This window comes from Peromyscus leucopus, unplaced genomic scaffold (genome assembly GCF_004664715.2).
Source record: "Peromyscus leucopus breed LL Stock unplaced genomic scaffold, UCI_PerLeu_2.1 scaffold_150, whole genome shotgun sequence".
Classification (NCBI taxonomy): domain Eukaryota; kingdom Metazoa; phylum Chordata; class Mammalia; order Rodentia; family Cricetidae; genus Peromyscus; species Peromyscus leucopus.
Window position 1 is genome coordinate 251,478 of NW_023504666.1, and position 8,650 is coordinate 260,127.

General features: G+C 46.9%; 1 pseudogene; it reads right to left on the reverse strand.

The window, feature by feature from the left end:
- LOC114690551 overlaps positions 1-6,677 on the reverse strand; it is a 56,793-nt pseudogene extending 50,116 nt beyond the window's left edge.
- Between the last annotated feature and the right edge of the window lie 1,973 nt (positions 6,678-8,650).

Below are 8,650 nucleotides of genomic sequence, written 5' to 3' on the forward strand. Positions count from 1 at the left end.
CAGCCTGGCTACAGAGCGAGATCCAGGACAGGCACCAAAACTACAAAGAGAAACCCTGTCTCAAACCCCCCCCCAAAAAAAATAAATAATAATAAAAGTTAAATAACCCTGAACAAACCATGAGAAGCAAGCCAGTAAGCAGTGTAAGGTTCCTATAACTTAGAAAACTCTTATCTGGTCACAATCTTTTGGTAGGCCTTAAGGTTGAGTCTCGGGGAAAGATGGCTCAGAGGTTAAGAGCACTGACCCCTTCCAGAGGTCCTGAGTTCAAATTCCCAGCAACCACATGATGGCTCACAACCATCTGTAGTGTGATCTAGTGCCCGCTTCTAGCATTCAAGCAGAATACTGTGTACATAATAAATCTTAAATTAAAAAAAAAAAAAAGAGTTGAGTCTCAAAGAACCCATTCAGATATGCTTGGTAACTGCTGGGTAACCCAGGGAAAACACATACCTGTCCATCTCAGTATCCTGGTCATATATTTGGGGCCACCTGTAGGGTGACAGTACACTGCAAAGCAAAAAGCAGGGAGTTAATAATTTATAGCACCAGCTTCCTCGTCTGGCTGGCTTCATGCTCCTCCTCCTGGGGACACGAGGCTAGCCATGAGACAAGGTTGTGCTGCAGGCATCTGCAACGTGTGTGTGTTGTGTGTGTGTGTGTGTGTGTGTGTGTTATCTTCCAGGGAAACTGGAAAATAATAGAATTAAAATAATATCAATGGCAGAATACCCAATAGGTTGCTGAGAAAAAGAAGTGTGACTCAGGACCTGTCCTGGACCATTGTGCTAACTAGGGTGTTGACCCCCCCCTCCCCAATGCTATTTTAATGTCTCCTGATCTAGGAAAACTGCCAATGCCCTAACTGGCATCCTTCCTCCACATACTCCTCACCCACCACCCGTCTTCAGACCATCCCTTGGGATTGTCCACTGGAACCCACTACCGGGTTTAGATGATTAGAATCAAGTCTTACTCAGCAGCACACACCACACAAGTCCCTTCATCTCCGGCTCCTGCCTTTGCTCTCACCTCCAACTGTGTCCAGTAACACAGGCAGCCCTGGCCTCCTGAACCTGCCTTCCCCCATGTTCCTGATACTTCTGCTAGGGACCCCCCCTCCAGGCCAGGGACAAAATCTTGTCTCCCGAGAGACTGAATATATACATGATGATGACCACATATAACAGAGTTCTCGCTGTAGCCACCATCCAGAAGACCAATCTATTATCTACAGAAAGCAGCCCAGGAGCCAGTCAGAACTTGGAGGAAGTCAGTCCACTGTCTCTTAACAGCTAGCCAAGAAGCCAAGCAATAGCCACCAGCCCCAAATGGCCAGGATTTGATAAATAAAAGCTGAGAGATGACCTAGTTTTACTTATTTTGTATGAGAGGGGCAGGGGAGCATGTGTGTGCCAAGGTGCAAGTGTGTGGGTCTAGGAGTCAGGATCCTCCTTCTGCTAGGTGGTCCCTGGGGGCTGAATTCAGGTTTTCTCAGGCTTCCATCTCATAGGACCAACCAGAAAAAGCCAACTAGAGTTTCTAACCAATCACTTGGGTGATCCTGTCTTTTTCTCCAGAGCAGCAGCTCCAATTGGGGCAAAAGCCCTCCCTTTTCTCGACTGCAAAGCTTTCCCATTCCTCCGCCTGCAACATTCAGTCCTCCAGGAGGATGGCAGGGTGAATAGAGATGGATGGCAGGCTGGGGACCAGATGATAGCAGTGTGATGGGGCCCTCACAGGGCACAAAGGACTCCTTGTGGTGGAACATTTGGCTGCTCCTGGAGCAAGACATTCAGCTATAGCAGCAGCCACATTCCTCCGGTTGCCCTGCCTGGGCCATCTGGTGCCTGACTCACATCAGTGGGTTTCATGGCATGGTTGAGCAGGGTCAGATTCTTCACAAAAAAGACTTCATTCGGTCTCTGCACCAGCTGCTTGAGCAGTACAGTGACCAGGCCAATGAACCTGGGGGAGGTAAGGAGTAGGCATGAGACTCCCAGCCAGGGGAGAGGGGACTCCTCCTGTGTCCCAGGCTGTGTCTGTAGGGATGATTTTTCCCAGAGCCTGAAGAATCCAGGTAAGCAGGCCTTCACTAGAGCACTGTGGGGCTGAGGTTGGGGGTGGGGTCGCTACTAACAACTCTGTGGGAAGTTGCTTGGGGAATCCCAAGAAAACTAGTAGCTCATTGGATCAAAGATGAGCACCTGGCCAAGATGGACCAATCAGATCTATATTGTGGAAAAGGCCCGTAGTGTATCATGAGTGGGATGTTAGTCTGGGTTGGGTACCAGAATTGGGCTCTGACCAGAAGAGGTTGAAATTAGGTGGACATCAAGATCTGTGGCTTTAAAGCAGAGCTGCTGCTGGTACCAAGTTTGTATCCCAGCCAACTTCATCTCCTTTAGTTCACCACCCTCCATTTTCCTTTACTGTTGTGGCATGGGCACTGTCCTTCATCTGAGTTAGTTATGGGTTAGAAATGAGACGTCTAGTCCACGCTGCTTTGTCAGGGGTCAGCTCCTCCAGTCTCTCCTGCCTCACCTATCTTCTTCTTAAAGCCTCATCCTGAAGGATGACTTGCAGGAAGGTCGTTTTCCAGTGGTCGATTCCAGAGGTGCCAGATCAGGGTCTGTGAGGGGCAGGGAGAAATCATTATTTTATTTTGAAGTTTGGTGTTTTTGACACAGGGTCTTATGTATGTAATCCTGACTGCGCTTGGAACTCACTAGGTAGGCCGGCGTTGGCCTGGAGCTCAGTAATCTTCCCAACTCAGCCTCAAGAGTGCTGGGGTTACAAGCATGTGCATCATGGTGGGCCGACATCTTGCCTCTTCCTTCCCATCCCACCCTTCTAGGAAGTGAGGACAAAGTCTAGGGAATTGGCTGGAACTCAGAGTTTCTGTCATGTCTACTTCCCTAAGGAGATTGCATCTGTACCGTGTCCCACATGTGGGCTATCGCACATGTGTTCCTGTGTGAAGCTGCCTAGGCATGTTTGGAATTGCATGACTGTGGGGGTGGGACAATGTGAGAATTAAAAAAAGAGAGAGAGAGAGGATTCTGTGCAAGGAGTCTTGGCCCGCTTCAAGCTTCTAGGTCTATCAGAATGGTGTGGATGGGTTAGAGGACGGCTGTGTTCATCCCCCAAAGGCAAAAGAGAAGATCAAGAAGAGCTTCGGACAGATGAGACTTTTTGCACTCCTATCAGATCAGAGGCTAACCTAGGCTAAGATGTCTCAGAAACCCAGGTGAGACTCCCTGGCAGCTCCCTGGACCTCTGGCACTGCTTAGTGCCCAACCCTGCCCCTTGCTCTTGGAGTTGTTCAGTCCTCTTTCCAGAAGTGCCATAGTGTGTCTACCTCATTCCATATGGGTCATTTCCTTCCTCCACACGGGTTCTTTTCTTCATATCTGCAAGGATACCAAGGGGCTGGTATGAGTTGGGGGAAGTATTTCCGTGTCTGGGTTTGAGTGGGGTCAAGAGAGGTAGGGTACCATGAGAAGTCAAATCTACATTGGCAGCTGTGACATAACACCTATAGTTTCTTTCCAAGTGTTTCAAACTTATCACCCTGTGTGATAGATGATCCTAATTTCACTTCACTTTCATCCCAGTACATAGTACCCAGAGTCTCAGAAAACCATATGGGGCTGACTCATTCTGGCCTATGGGTGTAGGAATGATAGTTGCCTTTACAAGTGAGCCATCTTGCCTGCCCTTAAATAGTTTTGACTCATGTTGGTTTAATTCCCAGCTACAAGGCCCACAGATATGGAGGGCCAACAGTTCTGCGTCTTCTTTTTTTTTGGACCTGATTCTCACTCCCTATAAGTTTCTGAACCTTTGTTGGCCTGTACCAGCTTCCATACACTCCACCAAAACACCACCGCCATGTTTTCTTTTATTTCTTCCCTCTTCCGGTGGCTCAAAACCCGGGCTTCTCACATGCTAGGCAAGCGCTATATTGCTGAGTCCAAGCTCCAGTCATACTTCTCTTGGCCCCTCAGCCCTGTGATTCCTAAATAGGCTTAATCTGTCTCATAGATTCTTTTGCCCCTTTCTCTTCCTCTCCCTTCTGAGACATATGTTCCTTCCGTTATTAAAAAGTGGAGAGGCCGGTGGTGGCGCACGCCTTTAATCCCAGCATCGGGAGGCAGAGCCAGGTGGATCTCTGTGAGTTCGAGGCCAGCCTGGGCTACCAAGTGAGCTCCAGGAAAGGCGCAAAGCTACGCAGAGAAACCCTGTCTCGAAAAAAAAAAAAAAAAAAAAAAAAAAGTAGGAATGAGTCTTGCCTCGTGGAACTGCTTCGAGGAACAAATATCATATTATTATGAAAAGGCATTGTCAACTGTAGGTATCATTCAAGTTAATTGATTATATTGAGCAGCTATTAGCAAAAGTTATACTAAAGGTTATCTTATGCTATCTTTAAAAATTCTCCTCATAATTTATGAAGCAGGACTCTCTCTCTCTCTTTCTCTCTGTCTTTCTGTCTCTCTCTCTGTGTCTATCTCTCTCTCTCTCTCTCTCTCTCTTTCTCACTGCTAGGATCTCAATGTGTAGACCAGGCTAGCCTAGAGCTCAAAATCCTCCTGCCACAGCCTTCCGAGTGCTGAGATCACAGGTAATTGAAACCACACGGGACGTCTTCCTTTTCCTTACTTTATAGCACAGCCCTAGTTCCTGGAAGAAGGAGAGGAAGTGTTTGTTTTGCCCCACCCCCACCCCTTACCTACCCGGGAGGGAGCGAGGCAGGGAATCAAAATAAAAGTAACAACAATGAAGATGGCGGGTTTTGAGCCTGGAGGGACGGCTCGCTGTTAGGGAGCGAGCACTGGTTGCTCTTGCAGAGTGAAGGCTCTCGAACAGGCCCAAGCGTGGCAAACACGGCTCTGGCGACTCTTACCTTCCTCCCTTCCCTCCCCCTTGTTAAACCATTCGGTTACATCCCTCCCTCATGCTTGACTAAAACTCCAAGATCCCACCATCAAAACACCAAGGTCCAGCCATCCAAATTCATTATTTGGCCCCAGTGCCTAACCTGTCCAATCAGGAATTACCAGCTGGTCCTAGCACAGATTTCCTCTTTTTCTCCTAAAAACCACTCCTGCAGAAACACCTGCTGCTGTCTTTGTCCGATCTAGAGGCGCCTCCCCCACCTGCTTTTGTGCGGAGAATTTGTCTGGGTGTGTTCTGTGCTGACTCCTAGACCTCTTCACAGAGAACCTGGGTTCTGTTCCCTGCACCCACCTGGTGGCTCACAACCATTTGTAACCCCAGTTCCAGGGGATCTAGCAGCCTCTTTTGACTTCCATAGGCACCAGGTACGCACAAGGTAGACGTTTTACATGCAGGCTAGACAGTCATACACAGCTGGTGCACATCTGTAACCCCAGTACTCAAGAGGCAGCACTCAGGAGTTCATGGCCAGCCTGGGCTAAAGCAAATTCTAAATCAAGCCAGCCAGGGCTACACAGTGAGGCCACATCTCAAAACAAACAAGCAAATGACACACACACACACACACACACACACACACACACACACACACGCAAAGTTGTACGCATTACAAAAAACTTAAGGCGGTTGGCAGTGGTACCTTTAATCCCAGCACTCAGGAGGCAGAGCCAGGCAGATCTCTGTGAGTTCGAGGCCAGCCTGGTCTACAGAGTGAGATCCAGGACAGGCACCGAAACTACACAGAGAAACATTGTCTTGAAAACAAACAAACAAACAAAAAAAAACCTTAAAACAACCCAAAAACCTATCGTCATTTTTTTTCTTCTTCTCTCTTCCTGGCTGCTGTTGGGGGATCAGACCCAAGACCTGAGATGCTAGGGCCTTGGCAACAAACAGGTTGTGAAGCAATCAGAATCTACCTCTTCACTGTGCCACACGGGACATCTTCCATGTAGTAGAATGTGTGTTGGTATTGTGTTCCCCAAAATATTGTGTACCCTAATAAACTTATCCGGGGTCAGAGAACAGAAAAGCCACTAGATACTTAGGATAGACAGTGGCAGCACACGCCTTTAATCCTATCATTCCAGAGGCAGAAATCCATGTGTTCAAGGATATAGCCAAGCATGGTGACTCACGCCTTTAATCCCAGGGAGTGATGGCAGATAGCAGAAAGGCATATAAGGCGTGAAGACCAGGAACTAGAAGCATTTGGCTGGTTAAGCTCTTAGGTTTTGAGCAGCACAGTTCAGCTGAGAGCCATTTGGATATGAAGACACAGAGGCTTCCAGTCTGAGGAAACAAGACCAGCTGAGGATCTGGTGAAGTGAGGTAGCTGTGGCTTGTTCTGGTTCTCTGACCTTCCAGTTCACCCCAATACCTGGCTCAGGTTTAATTTTATTAATAAGAACATTAAAGATTCATGTTACAAGAATGTGAGAAAAACTTGGTTTTCTCTGAGTGTGTGATGCCTAGCAGGGCCCCTGGTAGCCTTTTGGACCCTGGTTCTCACCTCTGAAGTAGACAATTACACAGGGTTTGGGCGGGGGCTGAGAGGTGGGTTAATCTTGGCCGACTCCACGACAAGCCTTAGCATCTTGGACACCTGCTTTCTCCCCTCCTTCCCTTCACCGTGCTGCCGAGTCCGCCTTAGAGTTCCTCTGTCCCAGGTCCACAGGGTGAATGGAGCTTAGCAACAGAGGGACATCACAGAGATGTGTGGTTCTTGGTTCCGCAGAAATCTCCAGAAGAGACGAAGCGGCAGTAACAGAGGGTGTATCAAATAAGTGGTTTCAGGTGACTAGGCCTGTACAAACAAAATAACCTAGCTGCTTTGGCGATTCTTTTCTTCTGTCACTGTCCTTTTGAGTTCAATGTCAGGCACAGAATTCTCTTTTGTCTGGAATGAATTCTTGGCAAAGCCATGCAATTTAGATGAGAAAAGAAGTGAGGCCATAAAATATATATATATATATATATATATATATATATATATATAATGGGAAATCATGAGGCTCGGGGAGTGCTTCCTAACGGGGTAGCAAAACATTTGCCTCTTTTTCTTTGTTTGATTTATTTATTTATTTATTTTGGGGACAGGGTCTCATGTAGCCCAGGCTGGCCCTGAACTTCCTATGTAGCTGAGGCTGCTCTTGAACTCCTGATCCTCTAGCCTCTGTGGTGATGGATATTTTTGCTAATAATAATTAATGCTAAGAAAGCTACTTTAGCAGGGCAGTGTGGCACACGCCTTTAATCCCAGCACTCGGGAGTCAGAGACAGGCAGATCTCTGTGAGTTCGAGGCCAGCCTGGAAAGGCACCAAAACTACACAGAGAAACCCTGTCTCGAAAAACCAAAAAAAAAAAAAAAAAAAAACTACTTTATATAAAGACATACTACAAAATGGCAGAAGTGTTTTCAGAAAATGATTGCACATTCTGTCCTAATCCAAAGCTATAATTCATTGAATGATCATTTTATGAAGCTCAAACAGCCACTGAAACAGCAATTTCCTTTTTTTTTTTTTTCTTTCTTTCTTTTTTTTTCCTTTTTGTTTTTTTGAGAGGTTTCTCAGTGTTTTTGGTGCCTGTCCTGGAACTCTTTCTGTAGACCAGGCTGGCTTGGAACTCACAGAGATGCACCTGTCTCTGCCTCCCAAGTGCTGGGATCAAAGGTGTGGGCCACCACCCGGCTCAAACAGCAATTTCTAAGACCAGCATTCTATCACAGTCCAAAGATAGTACTACTTTGATACATGCTGAGGAAAGATAGGAAACTACTAAGAACCTTTGTTTTTCATACTGAAACTATCAGGTTGCTTTAAGAACAGAAAACTTGTTGTCTACAGTAAAAACACTGCAATTCATAACATACAAGAGTCTAAAGTCTGAGCGAGGGTTTTTACATAGCATTTGTGGGTGCTATAAATTTATGGCATGAGCTGTGAGAAAGTGTACATGCTGTGTGCTCAGAACCAGGCTGCAGTGACATTGTAGATGTAACACATCACAAACGGCCAGAAACTGGCCATTGCACATTTAGAAACTTCTTGTGGTTACCTAATCTTCCTGACTCTCGATCTTCAGTTATTTGAGACTCAATGGGATTTGCCACCTAGAGTTTAAAACACTTGTGTTCTAAACTGGGCGGTGGCACAACACCTTTAATCCCGGCCTTGGGGAGGCACCAGGCAGATCTCTGTGAGTTCAAGGTCAGCCTGGTCTACAGAGCTAGTTCCACAGCTATACACAGAGAAACCCTGTCTGGAAAAACTAAACCATAAACAAACAAACAAATAAATAGATCCTCACTGTGTTCTACTCTAGGTATGGTGTTGCAGGCCTAAAATCCCAGCACTTGAAAGGTAGAGAGGTAGAAGGATAAAAAATTCAAGGGCATCCCTGGCTCCATACCTAATTTGAGCCCAGCCTGAGATACATGGGACTCTGTCCCACCACCCTCTCCATAAATGAATAAATAAACAACCCAAGACGCTGAGTTTGAAAGCCTGGAGGTGGCGGTAGCTCATGGTAATTGCCATCAAGAAATCAATTTGAGCTCTGACAGGTGGCTGAAATAACACTCCACGCAGCTTTCCCTCCCCCACCCTCTCTCCGGTTGGTTTTGAAGTTTTGAGACAGGGTGTCACTCTGAGGCTCAGGTTGTCCCGGAATTCACCGCGA